The sequence below is a fragment of the Heloderma suspectum genome, chromosome 5, assembly GCF_057233095.1.
Source record: "Heloderma suspectum isolate Gila_16-S chromosome 5, 16-S_ref, whole genome shotgun sequence".
Classification (NCBI taxonomy): Eukaryota; Metazoa; Chordata; class Lepidosauria; order Squamata; family Helodermatidae; genus Heloderma; species Heloderma suspectum.
The window spans coordinates 132,749,617-132,773,316 of NC_139462.1; the positions used below are offsets into that span (position 1 = coordinate 132,749,617).

The 23,700-nt window shown below is 44.4% G+C and overlaps 1 long non-coding RNA gene across 1 annotated transcript; it reads right to left on the reverse strand.

Moving 5' to 3' along the window:
* Positions 1-2,824: 2,824 nt before the first annotated feature.
* Positions 2,825-23,392, reverse strand: LOC146344518 (uncharacterized). The gene is made up of 3 exons (XR_014792612.1): positions 23,210-23,392; positions 21,207-21,286; positions 2,825-3,509 (listed from the first exon to the last, which is right to left on the reverse strand). It is a non-coding gene; the product is annotated as an uncharacterized LOC146344518 (long non-coding RNA).
* Between the last annotated feature and the right edge of the window lie 308 nt (positions 23,393-23,700).

Here is a 23,700-nt window from a genome sequence, read left to right on the forward strand (position 1 = left end):
AGGAGAGTGCAAAAGCTGGTTTGAAACTCAACATTAAAAAAACTAAGATCATGGCATCTGGCCCCATCTCTTCCTGGCATATAGAAGGGGAAGAAATGGAAGCAGTGACAGATTTTATTTTCTTGGGCTCCAAGATCACCGCAGATGGTGAGTGTAGCCATGAAATTAAAAGACGCTTGCTCCTTGGGAGGAAAGCTATGGCCAACCTAGACAGCATAGTAAGAAGCAGAGACATCACCTTGCCGACAAAGGTCCGTCTAATCAAAGCTATGGTTTTCCCAGTAGTAATGTATGGCTGTGAGAGCTGGACTATAAGGAAGGCTGAGCGCCGAAGAATTGATGCTTTCGAACTGTGGTGCTGGAGAAGACTCTTACGAGTCCCCTGGACTGCAAGGAGGTCAAATCAGTCCATCCTAAAGGAAATCAACCCTGACTGCTCATTGGAAGGACAGATAATGAAGCTGAAGCTCCAATATTTTGGCCACCTAATGCGAAGAGAAAACTCCCTGGAAAAGACCCTGATGCTGGGAAAGACTGAAGGCAAAAGGAGAAGGGGACGGCAGAGGATGAGATGGCTAGATAGCATCACCGATGCAATGAATATGAACTTGAGCACGCTCCAGGAGAGAGCGCAGGACAGGAAGGCCTGGCGTGCTATGGTCCATGGGGTCACGAAGAGTCGGACACGACTGAACGACTGAACAACAACAACAAAATTCAGTAGGGCTTACTCCCAGGAAAGTGTTATAGGATTGTGGCCTAAATCAAGGCAGCTTAAATCAGCAAGAAAAAGGCCAACTTAAATAATTGATTTAAATCCAGTTTCCCATTGAGCTTCATATATTTCTTCTGCTTTAGTGGTGCAAATCTGACCACTAAACTATGCTAATTTACAACTAAATAGAATATTGTTTACACAATAGGATACTTTGTATAATTTAATATAGTTCTTTTTAGTTAACCTGATTTTTACTAATTTTAGAATGTCTTACAAAAATACACGGCTTAATGGATAACTTTGCTGGTTGCGTATTTCACACAAGCTGTTGTTCCTTAGGAAGATTAACCACACACAAAAATGTCAGAAATAAATTGCACATAAAATACACAATATATTTTATTAAACTGAACAACCTTAAATATTATGTTACAAACTTTTCACATTTATAATAGAGCTTAGATAGTTCACCTCCAGCACTGATGTTTATTAGTACTGAGAGGTGATTATTAGATCTAAATCATAACAGCCCATTATGTTTTTTTACTGCCTACAATATTGGGCACAATCCTATGGGGATAGGTGGCTGCCTACCCAATGCAGGGGAGGAGAAGCACAGAGGGGATCGTTCACTCCATGCTTCTCCTGCCCTGCATTTGCGGCTAGACAGCCAATCTTAGCTATCCAGCCGCGGGAAGGCAGAGTGGGGGAGGAGGCTGCCGGGTGACACGTAGGGCTAGATGTGCCCAATCTCATCTGATCTCAGAAGCTAAGCAGGGTCAGCCCTGGTTAGTACTTGGATGGGAGACTGCCTGGGAATCAGGCTTCCTGCACTGAGCACGGGGTTGGACTCAGTGGTCTTGTAGACTCCTTCCAACCCTATGATTCCATGATTCTGCCTTCCCCGCCCTGGAATGTCCCCCGGAATGCCCTGTTTTGGCTGCTCCACACTAGGGATGGGTGGATTACTTACCCTGTTCTGGTCCGGGGCATCCGTGGTGGGGGGGAGGCGATCTGTCCCTCCCCCCAGAATCCTCCCCGGCTGGCGCGAGTCCACAGAGCCGCTGGCTGGGCCTGCCTGAAGCCAGACTTCTGTCTGCTGCTGGGCTGCGGCTGCAAATGGTGTCCGGTGTAGCGGGTGCCATTTACGCCCCTGCGTTAGCCGTGATAGGCTACATATGTATTTACATAGCCTATCACAGCAAAGAGTAGCGGACTCCATTTGTGTCCCTGTTCTCTACCGTGATAGGCTACGTAAATACTTACGTAGCCTATGATGGCTAAAGTAGGGAGGCAAATGGCGGCCGCAGACCGGGGCAGCCATTTGTGGCTGTAGACCGGGGCAGCAGACGGACTGAACCGGCCGACGACAGGTAGGGTCCGTCCCGGAAAAATTTCGCAGGGTGGTTGTGGGGAGTGCTCTGTTCTGCCACGGACTCCAGGGGGGAATCCGGCCTCATTGGAGTCCGTGGAGGAATTCTCTAACATCCCTACTCCATGCTCCTCTTCCGCAAGCAGAGATCGGACTCCCTCGCACTACCTGCGAGGCAGAATGGAATGGGGGAAGGTCGGTTCTCCAGGAACTGACCTCGGAGCGCGGGCTCTGAGGTTGGTTCCCAGAAACGCACATATCCTATGGCCATCTAGGCGCTGACTAGCAGCCATAGGATTGCTCCCTTAATTTTGTTGTTTGTTATTCAAAGTCTTGAACTTCCTTCCAGATTTCAACAGCATCAGCAACGTAGCAGCAGTCTTTCTGAAAGTGAAAGGCTATAGAAATAGGTTTCAGTGTTCTGAGTATATCTTCTGCATATATCTTTAAACAATATTAGATGCTTTGGATGAGATATTTCCATCTATTCTGACATGATTGCCTTCACAAATCTTTAATCAGAACAGACCAGTTCTTAGTAAATTGTTCAAAACAATCAACCACAGAATTCTATCTTACATCTTGGGGGAGAATTAGTTTTGACCCCCCTCCCCCCACTGTTCTCTTAAGGGAAGCTGAAGAAAAATGGTTGTTACAGAAATATTGTAAACTTCAACATATTTTCCTTTATTCCTGGAGAAATATTGCTTAAATAATTCACTAGAAGATGCATTAAATGAACACAGCACCATATTTTATTAGATTCAAGTTCCCTACATTTTCTTCTTCTAGATATCTTCTCATCTTTCTCACATCTGCAGCATTGCCTGTGACAAAGTTGTGCACGTGACAACTTGAATTTCTGTTCTCAATTCATTACAGTTTTTGCTGCCACTTCTTTTATATATTCTACTGCGTGGGCATTTTCTGATGTGTTAATCATCTCTGAAAGATGGACAACCCAATCTTCTGTTGTCACACAAGCAAATATTACTGGGTCATTATGCACATTACTCTACCCATCAAGATTTAAACAGGCAAACATCCAATGTTTCTTGAACACTGTTTCTTTTTCTTTTTCGTAAACCATATCCAGCAAACATCCACCAACATCTGTTTTACTAGGCAGCATGTAGCTTGGATATAATGACTGAACCATGTCAATGAAATGATTATTTAGTACAAAATAGAAAATGTGTGGCATAAATGAACCAAGTAATCTTTTCATCAATGGTGACTTGCTGGTCCTTACCGAAACACATCCATTGTGGTTATACTGGACATAGACAATCTTTGTCTTGTTATTGAGGATATATTTGTCTGATGTACGCTTAAATGGAGCACTACTAGTAGTCATTCCAAGAGAGTATTCTGAACTTGGAGACTGACAGTCATAGAGTCTTTTGCTTAACTGGGAAGCTGAAACAAAACGAAGAAGTAATTTAACTGTACCTCAGTGGAATGGTAATCATTGATTTACATTTTTAAACAATACAGTAAGGATGCCAGATTCAAACTGCACTGGTTCGGTGAAACTGAGGTATACTGAAATAAATATGGAATAAATGTAGGTTATCATACAATCATGGCCTAGGGTGCTATGAAACTACTAAATAAGGGGTATTTACTATAAAATGGTATTGTCTTCCCTTAAGACAGCAGCTCCTGACTAGGGATGTATGGAATGTATAAACTCCATTCCATCTTTGTTTTGCAGGTTGTCAGGAGCCTTTTGTTCCGTTGTCTGCCCATTGACGGAATAGGATTTTTTGTTTCCGAATTAACGTAAATGTAAATTTACGTAAAAATTTGCACAGTAAATTTGCTGTGCAAAAATGCACAAATTCCCCCCAGATGAACGTTTTCACACTTTAACTTATGGGGAAAATGCTCATTTTTGGCCAGGATTTTTTAAATTTTGCATATTTTCCTATGACAAAATTTGCGCAAAATTTGGGAAAGTTCTAAAAACCGGTCTGCAAGTCCTCAGAATCTGCCTGACAGGGAAAAACCTGGTCCGATGCAGAATCCGAGGGTCAGATTCATCAAAATCCAAACTCATTTTGTTCTGTTGCAGATTACTCCAACATCCCTACTCCTAATAGTCCTAAGATTCCTCTTTCTACAACTTTTTGTACTGAGGTGATATACATTCTAAATCTGATATTAAAGGGGACACATAATTAAACAAACTAGTAACCTAAGCAACAATTAAACTAAACTTTTTCTATCAACATATCAAACAGCTTGGGAATTTAACTGTTAATTTACATAGGGTGCAATCCTATGCATGTTTAGACAGAAAAAAGTCCCACAAGTCCCAGCATTTTGGGAGTGCTAAGAGTTGTAGGACTTTTTTTCTGTCTAAATATGCATAGGATTGTGCCCTTATAATATTAAAAGGCACAGAGAGCATCTTCAAAAGTGGTACAGAATCTATAATTGTTCTAGATAATTAATCCAGATTGCTCAGACATGTTCACAATTTAATCCACAAAGCCATTTCCTTCTGAAGAGCATTTTTCATAATGTTGTTTCATTCTTACAGCCAAGCCATGCATTCTTTCATTTTTTACATTTAGAGGCAATTTCTTTAAAATATTCCCATACAGGGTGTTTTGTACATCCACTAGACTTGACAGTGTATGAGGGTTAAGTATGGGAATATAGGAACTTGCATACTGGACAATTTTGTTTTTCTTCTTTCCAGTGTTGCTCCTTTCTGCTTTACTCTGCTGGGGCCCAGCCCCTTCCTCACAAAAACAGAGCAGCAAACAAAAGTGAAATGCCCGCGATTGACAGGCTGAAACAATGTTAGTGACAGGCTAGCTAATTTTCATTAGGTGAAAATGAAACGCCTGTGCGTGGTAGGCACAGTGTAAATATTCATATTTGAGAAATAATTGAATTGATCCTTCATTTATATAGAAAAGGCTATGGCCTCTAGACAGCGGCTAGACGGCCATAGGATATCCTGTTTTCTGGGAACCGACCTCAGAGCCTACGCTCCGAAGTCAGTGCCAAGAGAACTGATCTCCCCCCACTTCTGCTTCTGCGCTGCCTCGGAGGCAGTGTGGAACAGCCCTGCCCTCCGCGTTCACAAGAGGAGTGTGGAGCGGTCAAAAAGGGGTGTGTCTGGGCTGTCTAGCCGAAAATGCAGGGCAGACGCACGGAGGGAACGATCACCTCCATCCTTCTCCTGCTCTGCTTTGGATAGGTGGTTGCCTATCTGGATAGGATTGCGCCATTAACTAAGTGTATGTGGTAGAGGGCAGCAATTTGGTTTAGAGAACAGTATGGCTAACAAGCTTATATTCAGATTTCAGCCAAGTTATTCCTTTAAAAAAAGCTGGTATTTACAATTCCGTTATTTTCTAGAAGAAATTCTGATTTATTTATTTTCAATCCTATTTTTTTTACTCAGTGATTATCATCCACCTGCCTGGAACAGAAGCAAATAGATCTCCTTATTTAGTAAAGGGCCATTTTGCTTCAAATCTTGCTTTCTCCATGAAACTTGATGGCCCAGCAGCAAACATATTAGATGTATCATATCATAATCCTCCTACCTTTCAAAGTCAAAGCAAGACTGTCTTCTTGGAACAAAAATATGAAGCTGGATAGCACACAGATTGATTCTAGATATTATATCAGGGGTAACAATCCAATCCTAATCCCCAGATCTGCTGGCCTAAGCTCCAGCGGCGGGCGGGGCTGAAAGCAAGACCTGCAGGACTGAAATACCAAATTTCAGCTTGAAGCTCTTACCACCAGTAACTCAGCCTTGGGAGAGGCATCTCAGCCTTTTAGAATGAGGGGAAACTGCACGCAAGCTGGGAAACCACCAACTGGTTGGTGGTGGGGCTGGGGGAAGGAGCAGGGCCTTCTGGGGACCGCCACTGGGCTGGATTGGGAGCCCAGCCCTGAAGTTCTGCATCCCTAGTTTAGAAGAGCCACAGACTGGTAAAATAAGCTGCAAGGGCAGAGAAGGTTAGATTCCCTCACCCACATGCCCCTTTCCCTCTCAAAGTCATACTTCCCACCCACTACCCCACTTTATATGATGTTGGGGCAGAACCAGGCTCAAATGAACGACCCTGCCACTCATGTCTAGTTTGGCGCTGAGGGATTCCCCTCCCCCTGGCCCCCCCTTCTTAACCCCTAAGGGTTGCCCCCCTGACCCTCCAAAATGTTGTTGGCACTGAGCCAGGCCTGACATAGAGAAACTCTCATGTAGTGACAGTAGGCCTGCCCCCTTTTGAAAACGCTACCTTTGTCTGCAAATAAAGGAATTTTGCCTTGTTGAGGTCTGCTTTCAATCATCATCTGGCCCAGCTGAGAGAAGGACAAGGGTGGAGGTTTATGGCATTTAAACTAGCATTGGGCTAAAGAGCCCCCGCCCCCATCTCACACACACACTTTTGTGGGGCCATTTGTTCCCATAAAAGTGAGAACAGGATTTTTGGCAATTCCTAACCCTCTGTTGACCTGCAGCTTACTTCCCTGCACGGTCTAGCATTCTTCTGGATGGGGGAATACTCACAATTTCCTTGTGGAACCTAGAAAGTTCAGGGGGAGTAGCTTACTATTATTTATGAGGCAGCTCAGTGTTTACCTTTTTTCCCCTCCCACAAAAATATTTTGACACTACTGCAGGGCCTTTCTACTGCTGCTGGAAACATCAGTAATAGATTTATGTGTAAAAAAGAAAAATAGAAACCCTTGGCTGCCTCATGAATAACGGTAAGCCTCACACCATTTTTAGTATTTGCTTAGGCCCCTAATATTCCAATACTTGGGGGCTGTTTTCCCAAAAATGATGAAAATGTCTGGGCCAACACTAATATCTTCACTTGGGTGTTGCTTATATTGCAGATCCCCCCAGATTAGTTCCTAGATCTCCAATAAGACTCCAGTTTTTCAGAAGCTTTTGCTTAAGGCCATCCTGCTCTGCTTTGGATCCCAACTTTCCATTTACCTGCCTGCCACTGAGACTGTAACATTTTCATACACTTCTGAAAATACATGCACAACTAGTTTTGCACACTTGAGACTGAATGCAAACTTTTGGGGGTTTCATAACTAATTTACATGCAATCCTAAACAGGTATAACTCAGTTCTACTTTGTTCAGAGCTGCTTACACCCAAGTAAGTGTGTTTAAGATTGAAGTCTTAGTTTTTATTTTTAGTGCTTAGTATTAAGAGTTCTGAATATAAGAAACTGTTGACAATACACATAGACACTGTAGGTGGAAATCAGTGGAAACAGATCACCAAATGCATACAAGGATTGGAAAGACAACAAAAGATCTGTCATGGAAATACTTCTAAAAAGGATTATGATCCAGCTTATTAAGTTAAGCACACTAAGAGCGCAATCCTATGCATGTTTAGACAGAGAAAAGGCCTACAACTCCCAGCACTCCCCAGCCAGCATGGAGGGGAACATGCATAGGATTGTGCTCTAAGGGAGCAATTCTATGGCCACTAGACACTGTCTAGAGGGCCATAGGATTTTTCAGTTTCTGGGAACCGAGGCTGGAACCAGGGCTCTGAACACAGTTCCCAGAAACTGCGCTCCCCTCCCCCTCGTATTTGGTGTGGTTCTCTCCATGCCAGTTATGTCTCCGCACTTGGAAACAGAGTGTGGAGAAAGGGAAAAGGGGGCAGTCCCGGGAGTGGGGAGGAGACCGCAGAAGCTGCTTTACACAGCTTCCTATGCATTGTGTGGCCTCCCGCTCCTGAAGCCATGGCTAGACAGCTGAAATTGGCCGTCTAACCAAAAATGCCAGGCAGCCAGAGCACAGAGGTGAGGATCACCTCTGTGCTACAGCTGCCCTGCATTCGATACTCAGCCTCCAGCTTTGGAAGCTGCCAACTATCTCAATGGGATTGTGCCCTAAGTATAAGAGATCTCATTAGGATCAATTTAAATATTTGCTTTAGTCTTCAACTGAAATCAAGGGGATGTAAAATAACTTTGACTGGATCACGTCCAAGGCTATTATTCCACGTGGAACCTGGAAGATATTTAGATACTTTGAAAATATGCAATCAAAGATGATGCACAGATTAACTTTTGGAATGACTAACTATACAAGCAGGTGCTCATGTCCCCTTGCAAATGCTTTTTGTTCACGAATAGATTAGCCCACACCTGAGTTGCATCCTTTTGAGCTATCTAGGTGCCTGGAAACAAAGAGCGGGACCTTGAGGGTTGCTGGGGATGAACAACATCCTCTGCATACATAGATGAAAAAGGTTCCTAGCTGTTCTTCACTACCATTTATGTCAAACCTACTGCACTTGTGATTACCAAGCTAACCACCTGCTATAAACTGTGGCCTATCAGGCACTTCAAACTAACTCATTTTTTTGCAGGCTGAGGCAAGCGGCTTAAACAGGAGGTTTATCAAATCTGTGGTGGGCCACCATTCAGGCAGGTGGGCTACATACCTGATTTCCTGCCTGCCTGGTGCACGCACGCACGCACACACGCACACACACACACGCGCGCACACGCGCACGCACACACGCACACAGACTAAAAAGCTCTCTCCAGTGTCAGTTAAAAACAACATCCCACCACCAGCTCCCACCTGCTGTTGCACGGATGTGGAACAGCTGAGCCATTCCAGTCAACTCAGCATGACAGCCAGCAGAGGGAGCTACAAGTACCTTACCTTTATTCTGCTACGAAACATTTGCCAAAGCTGTGATTCACAGGCTCAGACTGCATGTTAAGGAGTTGTAGTTGTACATTTCTTTCCTCTGTAGTTTTTTTTAATCACAAAGTATCATAGGTGGTCTTTGATTACAATGAGGGCAGGTGGGGAGCAACCACTTCTCCATTTGTTGTTTTTTAGCGCGAATTCACACTCCAACCTTTTCAACCTGCGCATGTCTGGAGAAGGTATAGGGACCCTGTCTTCCCCCTGCAGGTGAAAAAGCAGCATGTGGAGGGCAAGCAGTCAGTCTGCACACAGCCATCTTCCAGTCGGATTCATAACCTACCTGGGCTGTTTAAGGGCTAAAAATGTGGAGGAAAAACTACAGAACTCCGTAATCTTTAATCATCTTCTGAGTGTGGGTACACTTAGCTCCAGACCATTAGAGCACAGCCGCAAGCCTGCTTTTTAAAACAACACTAGTACATTAAGAAAGTCAAAACAGAAGTAAAAGAAACTGGAGGCTATTTTTTGTAGTCCCCAAATGAAGGCAGTGGGATACTACGCATAGAGTGAGGCTGTGATCAGCTTCTGGGTAAGTAACATCACCTCACACTGAGAAGTTTAGTTACCTGTCCCTCTCCACCTTCACCTCTTTGGGCTCTATGGCCTAGTTCTCACAAAGGTGTTAAAACTGTGTCTGGGTTGTGTCTCTTTAAATTACAAGAAGGGACTCACTTGACTGAACACAGTTCCGTACTATATAGAAGGCCTGTTCAGATGTCATGCTAAACCATGGTGGCTTTGGAATTTCCGGTAACCACAGTGGCTTAGGGTACAATCCTATGCATGTTTAGACAGAAAGTCCTACAATTCCTACATGCCTACAGAGAGCGTGTGAGAGAGGCAGGCAGGCAGGCTGGCAATCAGGTATGTAGCCCACCAATTCCTACATTTGCTGGGGCATGCTGGGAATTGTAGGACTTTTTCTGTCTAAACATGCATAGGATTCCACCCTTAGTGTGTCGTGTGGGGTGAGAAAACCATGTTCTGCGTGGTTACTAAGCCACCCCGGGTAACCAGCCCCTGCAAAAGGGTTAAGGGGCCCCAGGGTGGCTTACCATTCTGTGTGGCGGGCTCCCCGGGGGCTTAAATGGGCTCAGGACTCCCAGGCCATGACCACAGAGTCCACCAGCTAGAGCGCCTGCTACTGCAGCCACCACTCTAGCCACCGCAGGCTTTCTCAATGGTCATGTGGCCATTCTAGCCGATGGAGCGGACACTAAAAACCCATTCACACCACAGAGGCCATAGAGGTTTGCTCACCGGTAACTGGGGGGTGGGGGGGTAGTGGAACCATGCGGCACAGCATGGTTCCCAGTTGTCTGATGGGCCTGCATGTAGTGGTTCCACACACACCCCTGCAGTTCCCCTAACCACCACATTCCCGTGCACGTGTGAATAGTGCACCCAGTGTATACTAAACTCCTAATGATGGTTCCTGTATGGCCGTTCTGTGGCAAGTGAGGAATGCCCATAGGCTGCTCATTGCAGCTCCAGCAGTCCATCTTGTAGCCAAGGAAACCAGTGTAAAAAACCCTCTGCCACCTCATTTTATAATGGAAAGCCCCCTGCCCTGAACAAAAATGTAAAGACTTCAGCCCCACCTTGAAAAACTTATTGGAGGGGGGGAGTTGTTCTGTCCCACCTCCTGAAATCAGTGGTACCTCAGCCCAGCACTAGGAAATATAGATAAAGGCATAATTTCTAAAGATTAGTAAGAATTTTGAAGGAATTAGAAAGAGTGCAGAGTCAGCAACTCTTGCATAGCAAATTTCACACACTTTTGAAGTTATACAGAGAAACAGCAAGCGACAAAGATCTTTACCCTTTTCAGAACATGCACTGTTGATTCAACGGGCAAAGGAGAACTGCGTTTTCTCCTAATGTGTTATTTTTTCATAATCCTTACACATACCCATAATGCCTAAAGTTTCAAAGAGGTAACATTAGTACGTTGCAACCTCCAATAAAAAAAGCAGTATCAGAGAAGCATGATCAGCTTCATGCTCCCTTTCTCACACATTGAAATCTATTTGCTGCTACAGGCTTGGATATAGTTGAAAAGGAATAAAGAAATGTAGGTCTGCTATTAATTACCTCTCTTCAGATGCTGGTCATGGGTTCTAGCATTACAAACACTCAAACAAACAAACCATGCCAATGAGGGTTCATGATATGCTCACTCCAGTACCAAAATGACATGACTTTGTATATAAAATTTAAAAATCAATGCAGCAATCATTAAGAGAAGCTTATGAATCACAACCATAAGTAAAGAGAAAATAATTGTGTGCAATACTAAGGATAAAGTAAAGTAGATAAGCATTTTGCAAAGCTCCACATCTTTCAAACAGAGAGCAGAGATGTATTATTTATGAAAAATATGCAACTACTGTGAATCAAAGACTCAGTTTTAGAGTTAATTGTAAAACATTGCAAAATCTTCCAAAGTATGTAAAATGATTCTAAGCATATTTATGCATACCTATTTTATAATTCGAGTTTTGTTAACTTTTTGCAAGCAAAGATGCAAGCATTTGTCACGTAGCTCTGGATAATCAGAGGAGGCTGAATGCTGATTAGAAGAAAGGGATTTTGCAAAGTTTTGCAAAGTATACTGTTTCAAACAATTTACAAAAATGTAAGAAGTCATCTTTCACATGAAATTCTTATAACAATACCAGAAACATTTACTAGGTCATCATTTTTACAATCTGTCTATTTATTTAGCAAATCCAGAGAATTCAAGGAAAAGGCATGAAATGGAGGCCTTTCAGTCACACCATAGGTATGTTCACTTAAAATAGCTTGACAAAAATGAAAGCAATATAAAAATGCAGAGGGGGGCTCTCTATTAATCTAGATTTCAGACACAGAAGCAGACAAACATGCAGCTAAGCACAAATAATTAATAAAAATATGGTGTCTTTCTTGAAGTGCTGTATATTATTATTATTTGTGTTTTATAATGAACAGTGATTAATGATCAACACCCACTTTTTTGGAAACATTAAAAAAATGATGTCCCAGACACAAGTATTTCTATTTTGAAAAACACATGTTAATTTTACTTGTGAATGTTTCTTCTCCACTATATTCTTCTCAGCTTTCTAGTACCTTGGGAACATTAAGTAAAATGGCAGCTATTGTTGGAACAAGCTCACTTTCAGACAAGCTGCCTAGCCCTGAGTGTTTGCCGACCTTCTGAGTGATATTTACTTAACTCCAATCAAAAATGTTGATGTGCTATTTATTTACTCTTTACTTTCTCCCACAGGCAATTTTTCCTGTAGCTATCTGGCCCCTGAACTGCTCTGTTTTGTGCATGTGCTTATAAATGACTTTCTCATCCTTTCCCGATTAATTACAAAGGGCAAGATACTGTTGGGTAGGTTACACAAAGCAAAATGGCTGACATTAGCGAGTGGAAGCATTTGTGGAGGGAAGGAGCACAGTTTATTTAAATCAAAAGAAAAAAGACAGCATTGTCTCTCCAGGCTCTGAAATTTGTTTAGTGGCCTGCCTATCAATTGTGTGTTTGAACAGGTTTCATTACAAAAAAGTGCAAAACCCTTGAGCATTGTTAAAAATATGCTAATCCTTTCTTAAGCAGAAAGTGGGAGAAGCGAATGTTGGGGGAAATAAAGCTTATTAACTATTTCATTCCTGATCTACATTGGTGGATGAGCCTTGTGTAGGAACATACATAGCAAGAGACTGAAGAAAAGTCACTTCTACGTGGTGCTAACTTTTCGCCCTGCCCCAGTGTGTTGCCTCCATGCCTGTGTGCTCTGCATATAGACACTTTTCAGCCAGTTTAACTTAAGTCCCTCTTTAAATCCAACAAACAATTCTTTATTGAACAGTCTCTTTCAATGGAGTAACTCCCAGTCCATAGGAAATAAGGAGGTTGTCACAAATGAAGGTTAGGTCCACTGGGAAATTATTGGTGGATGCTGGATAAAAAGGGCTGAGGCCTGGTAAAAACAGAGTATTCTCTACCAGGTCTTCTGAGCCTTGTGCTTCTTTGCTGGCTAGGCGGAAAGTAAGAAAGACTCCAGCGCAAAGGAAAGTCCTACTAGGTCACCTCAGGCTGCTAGGATCCTGGTACAGCAGGCCTGGCTACGAGATCCTTGATCTCTCCGCTAGGGGCATTTCTACTTCAGCCTAAAATCCTGCATTTAAAACGGGGCTTTCTGCTTCCATTTTAAATGCAGGATCACCACTGACTCCCTTTACATGCAATCCCCCCGGCCTTCTCCCTGTATCTCTGCCTCCTAATTAAGGATGGGTCAGAATTTAAGTAAGGGCTCAATCTTATGCATGTTTAGACAGAGAAAAGGCCTACAACTCTCAGCATGCCCCAGCCAGGTGGCTGGGGCATGCTGGAGTTGTAGGCCTTTTCTCTGTCTAAACATGCATAGGACTGCGCCCCAAGTAATATGTTTCTTGCTCAATCCAAAGATTATTGCAAAAGATACAAAATTAAAATTGAAAATGCTATTATATAATGTCAAAATTTAGACATAAAGTTAAAAAAAACTAAACTATAAAATACATATCAAATCTTTATTGAGGTTAAAATAGGGTGGATATGCAACCATAATATAGCAGAAAGGAACCCTTAATATTATGTCAATCACCTTACAGTCATGTCTCTGACACCGATGTCATCCAAAAACTTTGCCACATCTAGTGGCTTTCACTGCAAATACCGCAATCCTCTGTATCACATGGGCTGATTGTAGTAAATAAGTCAATTTCTTATTTACACCCCTGTATTTCACTTTCTTTAGAAGAGGCTCTAACTAACTTTCTCTTATGTCTCTATATAATTGACACTCTAGTACATAATGAGCCAAGTCCTCAAGGACTGGTTCTCCACAAACACCCAATCTATCTTCTACTGGCATACCATGAAATCTCCCCCATTTCTTCATAGTATCCATTTGTTCATATCTTAGACGTGTAAAAGCTTTCCAATATTCCATTTTCATAGGAACTGACAATTTTTTCTTATATTGGTACAGTTGTTTGGTACTAGCTAACCATTTTGCTGTTTCTGATGACGTAAGAAAAGTTATATCAGTTTGTACTCTTACATCAAGCACTCTTTGTTTAAAAATATTACTGCTAGCTTTCCGCTTTGGCTTTAGAGCCTGGTCAGAGGATCCAAAATTTGGAAAAAATTTAAAGAGTGAGAATTGAGGTAAGTTCATTTTTTGATAAGAACTTACCGAAATTCGCAAATGTCATCATAAATGTGATGGAAAGAACTTGAGATTTAAAAAACTGAATGTGGGAAAAAGCAAAACTGACAGATTCACCACTCCTAACTTGTTACAGTTCAGGTACCCCTAGCATTGTGGCTGACTCTGGTGCTAGGATCTAGCAAGGCCTCAATGACTCTGAGCATCTCTCTGACCTGAAACTTAGTAATCTTGCTAGTAGCATGCAAAACATTTTGCTGGCTGGGGGGCTAACAGAGGAGGGACAGCAAGCTGCATTTCTATGCTGGAAGAGGAGGAGGGAGCTTTCCTCCTCTAGGAGCCCACTTGGTTTCTACGCTGGGTGCAGAGGCTGGATGGAACACTACTTCCCTCTCCCACCAGCCCACTCAATTCGCTCGCTCGCTCGCTCACGCACTCACTCACTCACTCACTCACTCACCAGAATGCAGTTTCTGGTCATGCTATGGCTACCAGGCTAGTGCTTAATTAGAAGGCTGAGTGCTGCAGAAATCACTCCACTAACACCCACCAAGGGCTGCTGCTTTGTCTTTCTTCTGTGCTGAATCCGCTGCTACTCCCTCCTCTGATGGGTCTGGTCTGGTTGCTGTCATCAGCCTTTCGCTGCTCCAGTGTCAAGCCCACAGCCTTGCAATTATCATCCTCTGGAGAGGTCCAGCAACAATGTAGTCCTAGGTATCTTGGGCCACAGTGGTTCCCTGTTCTAAAGTCTCTGACCTATTCCTCATGGCCTCAGGAAGAGGTGCAACTCACTTCCATCAGGCTCCTTAATTCTCAGCACAACCACTCCCGCTCGCTCCAGTAAAGGTGGAGGAATAAAAACATTGCAAGATTAAAAACAAACAAATCACGTGGGAGATGAAACCCCCTGGATCTGACCAAGTGCTAGTCCTTTCAGCATCCCCATTTCAATGGCAACTGGCCAGTTGCATATAGATGGCCATTTCCCCACATCAGCCTCGAGTTGATACAGACCCCCCACCCCACCTCCGTTTATCACAAACTGGGCCACCAAGTAATCCCATCTCAAAGAGTCTGCAATGACAGCCAGCCATGCTGGCTGGGGATGATGGAAGTTGTAATCCAAGACATCTGGAGAGCACCAGATTGGGGAAGGCTAGTGGGCCACCCATACTAGTGGGCCTTGCTCATCCGGTGGCATTCCCAGGTGACCCTGTATGCAGTGATTCCATACATCAGCAAGGCTAATGGCCTGTGAGTGACCCATTCTGACTCCCTTGTGTAACAGCCATTTAGGCCCCAGCATTTCTTGCCATCATCATCATCTCCTCCAAGTAGCTTGGGTGGTAAACACAGTTCTTTCCCCATTTTATCCTCACAACAACTCTGTGAGGTAGGTTAGGGTGAGAGATAGTGACTGGCCCAAGTTCACCCATTATCTTTATGGCTGAGTAGGGATTTGAGCCTATGTCCTAGTCTGACACGCTAACTGCTACTCCGTGCGGGCTCCAGCACATCTGTGGCATTCGGAGATGCCCAGATAGGATGCAATCGTGGTGAATTGTCACCACAGATACAAGTTCCATGGATTTATCGACTCTTTAGTAAAAGCTGTCTAAGCTACTAACTAACAACTTGTGGAGAAACACTGAATTTTCACCTGTTTATGTTTTGTGATGTTTAAAATGCTTTGCATGACCTACGTGAGGCTATAATGTATTTGAGAAGGCCAAAGGCCTAGCTTTGTTAATGTGTCTGGAGCTTTAAGCAGTTCTGGTTGCGTTGGTTACGACGGCTTATGAAAGGAGGCTTCAGACTGAATAAAATTTCTAGGTCTAGGACAGGGATGGGGAACCTCTTTCAGCTCAAGGGCTGAATTCCGTTTTGGTCTGGAGAGGTGCTTGGAGGCTGCATTCCAGTGGTAGGTGAGGCCAAAGGCAGAAGGGGCGAAGCCAAAAACACCAGCGTATTTTAGTTTAAAGCTCTTATTGGCAGTATCTAAGCCTTAAGTGAGGCATTTCAACCTTTTAAATGGGGGGAAACTGCAAAACATGGGAAACCACCAAACCATTGGCAGGCAATCAGTGGAGGGAAGAGGGTGGGGCCAGGGGAAGGAGGTGTGGGGAACCCCAGAGGGCTGGATTGAGACCCCAGGAGGGCCAGTTCTGGCCTTTGGGCCTGAGGTTCCCCAGCCTTGGTCTAGGGGGAGAATTTACCTTTGTTTCTATTTTTCAGGTGGGTCGACAAAGATGTTTGGCCATTATAAGTTCCATAAAGAACACGATTGGCCAGGAGATTTTAAAAGGTCATGGAAAAGTCTGGCTGTTAGGGACAGTTGGAGAGTGGGTTGGAGTTACTGCTAATAAGCCGAAGGAAGCAGTGCTCAGAGCTGGGAAAAGAGAAGGCCATTCCGAAAGAACTCTTATGGAGGGAGACCTGGAACCTGGAGCTGGTGGCTGTGGAGAGCAAGAGGCCCTGCTGTAATGTTGAGGTGATACTTCAGGCACACAGCAGAGCCCAGCACTAGGGGGATCCAGGCACAGGTCTGACCAGAGGGAGCTTCAGCAAGTGATCCCTGATACAGTATCATCATCCCAAAAGCCAGAGGCAACAGGAGGGGCTGAAGGCAGAGGAAGACTGCTGTACAGTATTTGTTCCTGGTTGTAAGGGACTCGTGGGGGTGAAGTTTAGGGGAACTGGATCTTTGGGTGGGGGGAAGCTACTGAGAGCTTATTAGCAGGGTTTTTATAATTGCAATAGTCTTGGGGCAAAGAGTTCCATGGACCCAAGTCTCAAAATATTCAAAAAGGGAGCAGTGGCGAAAGACCTATGAGGTTTCTCCACATTTGGGCATCGCAGTGGTGGGATACCCTAATGAAGGGTGGTCCTTCCACACACCACAACTGTGGTGTTCAGGTACACTGCCCTGAACATGGCGATTCCCTTATGTCCCTTCCTTATAGTCCTACACAGAACCATCCCATAGCTCTCTTGAAACATTGCTGTTCACACACAGGGCTAAAGGTGTGGATGGGGAGTGGGGCCAGGCTTCCTGGTCCTACCCCTGACATTGGGGATGTACGGACTGTGTAAATTCTGCTCCATCTGTGTTTCACGGATTGCCAGGCACATTTTGTTCTGTTGTGTGTTCACAGACGGATGTGAATATTTTTTTGATCATATGGAAAAATACGCAAATAATTATGTAAGACGTTTCATAACAGTTTACATAATTTACCTTAGTATGTAATATTTAGTGTACATATGCCTTCCTTGCAGTTAGAATACTTGTGGTTTATAGTAATTTTGATTGACCAATGCCCCTTTTATTTTTTATTTTTAAGAATAAGTCTTCAAGGATGAATACTGAATTTCATTCTGTTTTTTCCCCCCAGCAATGAAGTAATCTACTGTGCTTTCATTTTTTCCTAATCCTTTCCTGTTTTAACATTCCCATCAGTACATTCTCCCTTCCCTCCCTCCCCTCCCTCCCTAAGATCACTAATGAAAAGATGTGATACAATGGGATCCAAGATTGATCCTTAAGGAACTCCTCCATTTACTTCTCCCTAGCATCTTGAACTAATAAATTAATATGTTGTGGCATTTACATAGTTGTTTTGTGTAGCCAAAAGAAAAAAACAAATGTCTTCTGAGCTTTTACCTATTGGAGCCAATGTTAATAAACATTTTTTAAAAAAACAAAACACAAAACAAAACAAATTTAGCATATTGTCCCCTGTTCCATTCAACTTTTCCTCAGCAGAAATGTGCGCATTTTCCTACAAATAAATATGTGTAAATTTTGAGAAAGTAAAAAAAAAAAAAAAAAACATCCGAAAGTCCACAGACTCTGCGTGGCCTGAGGGAGCCATTCCAGAGCGGATTATTCTGCAGGTTGGATTTTTAGAAATCCAAGCTCATCTCGAATTGCTCCAGCATCCCTACCTGACATCCCCCACTCCCTGGATGTCCGCAAATTGAGCATGACATCTGCAAATGGGAAGCCTATGTGTGTACAGCTGAATACTGATATGGAACCCTGCTTGATCAGGGTGCCCGACCATGTTCAGCTTGTGTGCACTTAGGCTTCTCCTTTGCAGTTGTTGCATTCGATCAATGGACACCCAAATGGCAGGGGAGCATGATGACAGGGACTGGAGATGTGGTCCCAGTCCCCTTTTATGCAGGTAGCCCTGTGTGTGGATGGCAATGTCTGAAGGGCTCATCACTCATGAGTGCAGCAAAACCCTTGCTTTAATCTAATCTAGTGTCCTTATCCTATCGGGCTGTGTAGGGACCCCCTGACCCACCTCGGAGGCCATTTGGGGCTTCCGAGGCAGGCCCAACCCGCTTTGGGCCACTTCAGGTCCAGCTGGACCCATTTCAGGCTCCGGGGCCGAAGTTGGATTTGGATGGCCAAAGCAGACTCTCCCCCCCCCCCAGATGCACTACATGAGCCCCCTACTCCATACCTGGATCCTCGGGACATGCGCCGTCAACCTCTTCAAGGGAGTTGCCATTTCGGTGACTTCCTCTATTTTTGGAAATTGAGTCCTGTGCAAATGGCGGCCGTAAGGCTGTCGTGTACATAATATTTCAGGTGGTTATGGCTGTAATGTTGCTTACATGACGGATTTACGGCTGCCGTTTGCACAAGATTCAATTTCCAGAAATAGAGGATGTCGCAAGGGCGACGCCCTCGAAGTGGATGACAGCTGCCAGTGCACATCCTGAGGGTCCAGGTACGGAGCAGGGGGCTTGCGTGGCTGGGTGGAGGGGCACTGGAGGGGTGGCTGGGCTTCTGGGTCACTCTGAAGTGGGCTGGAGCGCTTCAGAGCAACCCGACCTGCTTTGGGCCGATTCTGACCTGCTTTGGGTGCAGCCTGAGACAGCCCAAAGCACCCTGCTTTGGCTCGGAATTTGGCTCTGGAGCTGAAGCGTTGCACAGCACTATTATCCTAGATCCTGGCATTCAAAGGCATACTGCCCTGGAGCATGGAGGCTCCATAATCCATGAACAATTCTCTGTTGCTTGACCAGAAACCATAACTGCCATGCATGATTACTGCCAGAGAGGCTGGAAGGTTATAAGGAATGGTCCAGCTGGATCTTGCCCAGATCACTTGTAAAGTACAAGAGTCAATCCTATTTCAGAAATAAAGCCAGCTACCTAAATTTTGTAAGCTGAAAAAGTGCCCATGTACAACGTTTATACTCCCCCCAAAATTAGCACTGCTTTAATGAGTGAAATCTCCTCTGTGTTTTCCTGTCGTGAATTAGAGAACCAAGACTATGCTCTTAAAGGGACTTTCTAACAGAAACATGAAGGCACAAGAGTGTCTGTCAGAATAAAGGGGCCATCTATCCTGCCATGCTGGGATGCCATGTTGAAACAAATCCTTATAATTGGGCTTATTTCTTACTTAGAACACAGAAATTTCCAGTCGGTGTCCCTTGTTTTAGAAGGAATATATGTATTACACTGAAAATGACAGTTGCAGTACCAAATGATTTTTAGAAGTGACGCTCAGGAATATGTGTGTGCTTTTCTTTTTCTTTCACTGCAGACTTCTAATAGAAGTGGCAGTCTTTCGATACACCTTTGATGCATGTAGCAACTCATGCTGCCTGATCACTGCTCACGTCTCCCAGGCAGCAAACTCCTCCCTGGAAAAGTGTTACTCTCTGTGACTGCGTGGCACAGGGAGCCAAGAGGCCAAGGCTGAGGGGAGCTTAACCATTCACAGAGCAACGTCACTGCCTGTATCCGCAAATGGCTCCTGGACCAGAGCAGCTTAAATCAGTCAGTGGCGTCTGAGATATGCAGGTCTTTCTCAGCCACACATTGTGGAGAGCAGCAAGTCCTGGGAGGAGTTTCATGGGATTTTCCTCGAACAAGAATTTTCCTGGAACTTGTAACCGAAAAACCATAGTTTCTGAGGAGAAATTATGGCCACGGGTTATGTGTAGTTCTGCACTATGTGACCTCATGGTTTTCACGCTTTCACTTCAGCCGTGATGTAATCCTCATTGCCAGTGAAGAGAGAGGCAACCATGAGTACATCCAGAGACATGGTGGAATTCCTGAATTAGCCTTCATAAATCCCTTCTCTGATATTTTAGGTTCACCAACAGTTGAAATTCACATTGTGAACCAGCTTCCTATTGTTTTTTCATAAAAGGAACACAAGGAGCAGCAGCAGTTATGGTTCCTGCAGACTAAGGGTGTCTCTACATTAAAGAAAAAACCTGCAGGCTTTCTTTGTTATGGAGTCTTCCCGCATTTACCACGGGCTCCCAGACGGCGACCATGTGATTGTTGAGAGGGGAAGTTTCCCATTCTCAGAGCTCCACAGTTTTCAATGGAACCCTGCCGTCTAGTGGCTGTTTAATAGTGCAACACCAACTTTACACACTGGGGAAAACCTGAGATAAATTTAAATAGTTCATTATTTCCAGATCTTTTTAAGGCGGAATAACCAGGAAATACCACTGGATGTGCCCTGGAGGTTGACGACATCATGTAAAGGATCCGCAAACTTCCATGAGTGGCCAATCATGAGTGCACGATAAATGCCTCGTGTAGAAACGGCCTAAGGATGCCCAACCCTTTTGCCCCTGAGGGCCACATGTGATGCTGGCTCAGGGGCCAGGGGCCACTCACATGCACACGCATGCACACGCATGCACACACCAGTGATCCTGGTACAGATCGCTCTTTCCTTGCTGCTAGCACTGGCAGGTAAAGAGCAATTGTATGAGGATCTCTAGGGGCGGGGGGGAACCTTCTCTCTACCCCTTCCCCCAGCAATCTGATCCAGATCGCTCTTTCCTCACTTCTAGCAGCAATGAGGCAAGAGTGGTCTGTATTAGGAAACTAACCTGGGCAGGGGGATGAAATGGGAATAGTCATGCCTCCCCTTGATTGGCTAAGTCCCAAGAGGCCATACAGCTGGCCCCCATGCTTGATCCTTCTAAGACAAGGGTAGGGAACCTGTGGCCTTCCAGATATTGTTGGGCTACACCTCCAATCACCCCTGATGCTTGCTGGGACTGATGATATTTGTAGTCTTGAGGGTACCAGGTTGCCTTCTCCATCATAGATGGTGTGATGAAAGCAGTTTATAAGCGACCATTGATTTCCAATCATTTGACCTTTGCATAACCTTACCATATTATTTTTTTCCACTGATGAATCCCCAACCTACATAAAACACCGTGATGTATATGCCAGGTGTATGCATGACTGTACTGAAAAAGAAGGAGACATACCAGGAGGATCAGGAAAAAGCCACTCTATGTTAGCTGACAGAACCATAGAAGCTGAGAAATAACAAGACAAATAATTGTGGGTGAAGAAAACAGTGCAGATTGTTAACACCCCTAACTGGACAGTGACTTGGGGCTGGTAGTTTCATCCATTGGTCCCAAGACTCTCAGTTTCAGATTGGAATTACACACTTTTGATTTAAAAAATACTGTGTCTCACAGTAAGAAGCTGTCAAGTTGGGGTAAAGCTTGTAGAATGTATTGGGTTCAAGGGTGCAGCCTGGAGCAATATGGTGGGTCAGGGGCAGAAACAGGGCAGAAAGTGGCGTTTACAGGCTTTTTGGAGCCCAATAGAGGCTAGTTGCTGAGCATGGTTTTACTGGTTGGAGCAGTACCCAATTCTCGATGTATCGCTTTTCCCTGCGGGAAGCTGGAAGTAAAAGGATAATCTCATGCCATTATTAAAACATGAGAGTTGATCAAGTGAGGACCCTTTTGCCCTCACTGTATTCTCATAAACTATAGGGCTGTTTGCCCTTGCTGTCTGTTTGGCCTGCCCGCTCTCCTTTACCTGCTTTCATTCTAGAGAATTCCTTTGCCTGCCTGCCTGCCTTCACTTATGTTCAAACTGCTTTGCTGCAGTGCTTTGCTGCGCAAGCTGTGGTGCGCCTGCGTGCTTCCGACCCTTGATCTGTGCTTACTGTATCTTCCCCGAGCCTGCCTACTGGGACTGAATTTCAAGGCATATCCATATTAGATTATTGTGATGTTTTTATCTTTCTGTGATTGGGAACCATTCTCTGCAGCCAAAACAGACACCTCTCTGAGGGTGCTGAGTGAATTTTTAGCCCTCCTCTGAGGAGTTGGCTTCAATAAAACATTAGGCCACTACCAATGCTGACGGGCCTGAGTGATGTAACATCTCATGCGGTTCGTGCATTTTGCTGTAAGTTTACACTAGTGTGAACATTAGCCTTGCCAGCCTGCGTTGCTTTAAGTGAAGGTTTGCACGCAAACATGGCCTCCACAGAAGTTACCTCAGGCTAAAGCACTCCCGTCATCGACAAAATTAAGCATTACACTGAGTCTCTGGTGGGCAACTCAGCCTGTGATTTGACCGTCTTGAATGTTTTATTAATGGCGTGAGATTGTCCTTTTATTTCCAGGTTCCCACAGCAGGTGAGCTTGTCATATCCACTAAAGAAAAACCAGAGCAGATTGCCAGCCGCTTGCATGCATTGTTTCCACAGTTCTTCATTTCTGTTGAGAGGCACGCAATATAAACAAAGTTTTGCTTAAGTGCTGGAACACTTGTCTAAGGTTTAATACACGCAAACCTCTACTTCTGCACCCTGAAAACACAGGCATTTCCCTCCTATTAACTCCCTGTGTGCTGAAGCTCATTTGGTGCTGCAAGAACAACACAGCTTCACCTAAGACCAAAACAACAACAACAAAAGCTGAACACCATGCATAGAGCATTTGAGGCAATACCAGGGAAAAAGGGAGAGCTGCTGTAGCATTGGTGCTAAGGGACTGAGCTTCAGATCAGGAAGTCCCTGGTCTGAATCTTGCCACCTGTTATGTGTTTAGTAGATCAGGGCTAGATAGAAGGTAGATCTCCAGATGTTTCAAACGTCAACTCCCAGAAGCCCCGGCCAGCATGGCCAGTGGTCAGGAATGCTGGGAGTTGAAGTTCAAAACATCTGGAGATTGACTTTCTGCATTAGATGACCTTTGGGAAGCCAGTCCCTCTCAATGTGCCCCCCCACACACACACATATACCAATCTGTAGCATGGGGATAATAATACTTGACTACCTTATAGGTTTATTGCAATCCTATCTTAAGTATGCTGAAGACTCTAAGGGCTTCACCACACCAGGAATTTATCCCACAGTTTACCAGGGCTTCTGTTTCTGGATTCTATGCAGGATCAAGATCAGCTCCTTGCACAGGCTGACACATGCTGGTTTTTTCAGGGCTGTCTTTCTCGGCAAGTTCCCTGCAGCCTCTTCACCAGCTCCACAGAATTTGCTGCCTCTCTCTGCTTGGTCTAGGAAGGAATTGGGGAGCGGGGAGAGGATGCTGAGAGGGGAGATGCTTTATCAGAATTTGCTAGGCTTTTTCTTTTTATCCTCATCTTGTTGATTCCACTGAGGTAGCAGACAGGGCATCCCAATTTACCCAGTCAGAGAGGACCACCCAAAATATGTAACTCCATCAACTCCATATTACATGTTTTTCCTGCCATCTATCCTGCTGTTCTTCCAAAGAACTCAGAGCAACATACATGTCTCCTTCCATTATAGAACAACCCTGCAAGCAAGGTAGCTTAGGCAGAAGAGGCAGGGGGGAAACTAGTCCAGAGTATCTTCCCTTCTTCCATGATGGAA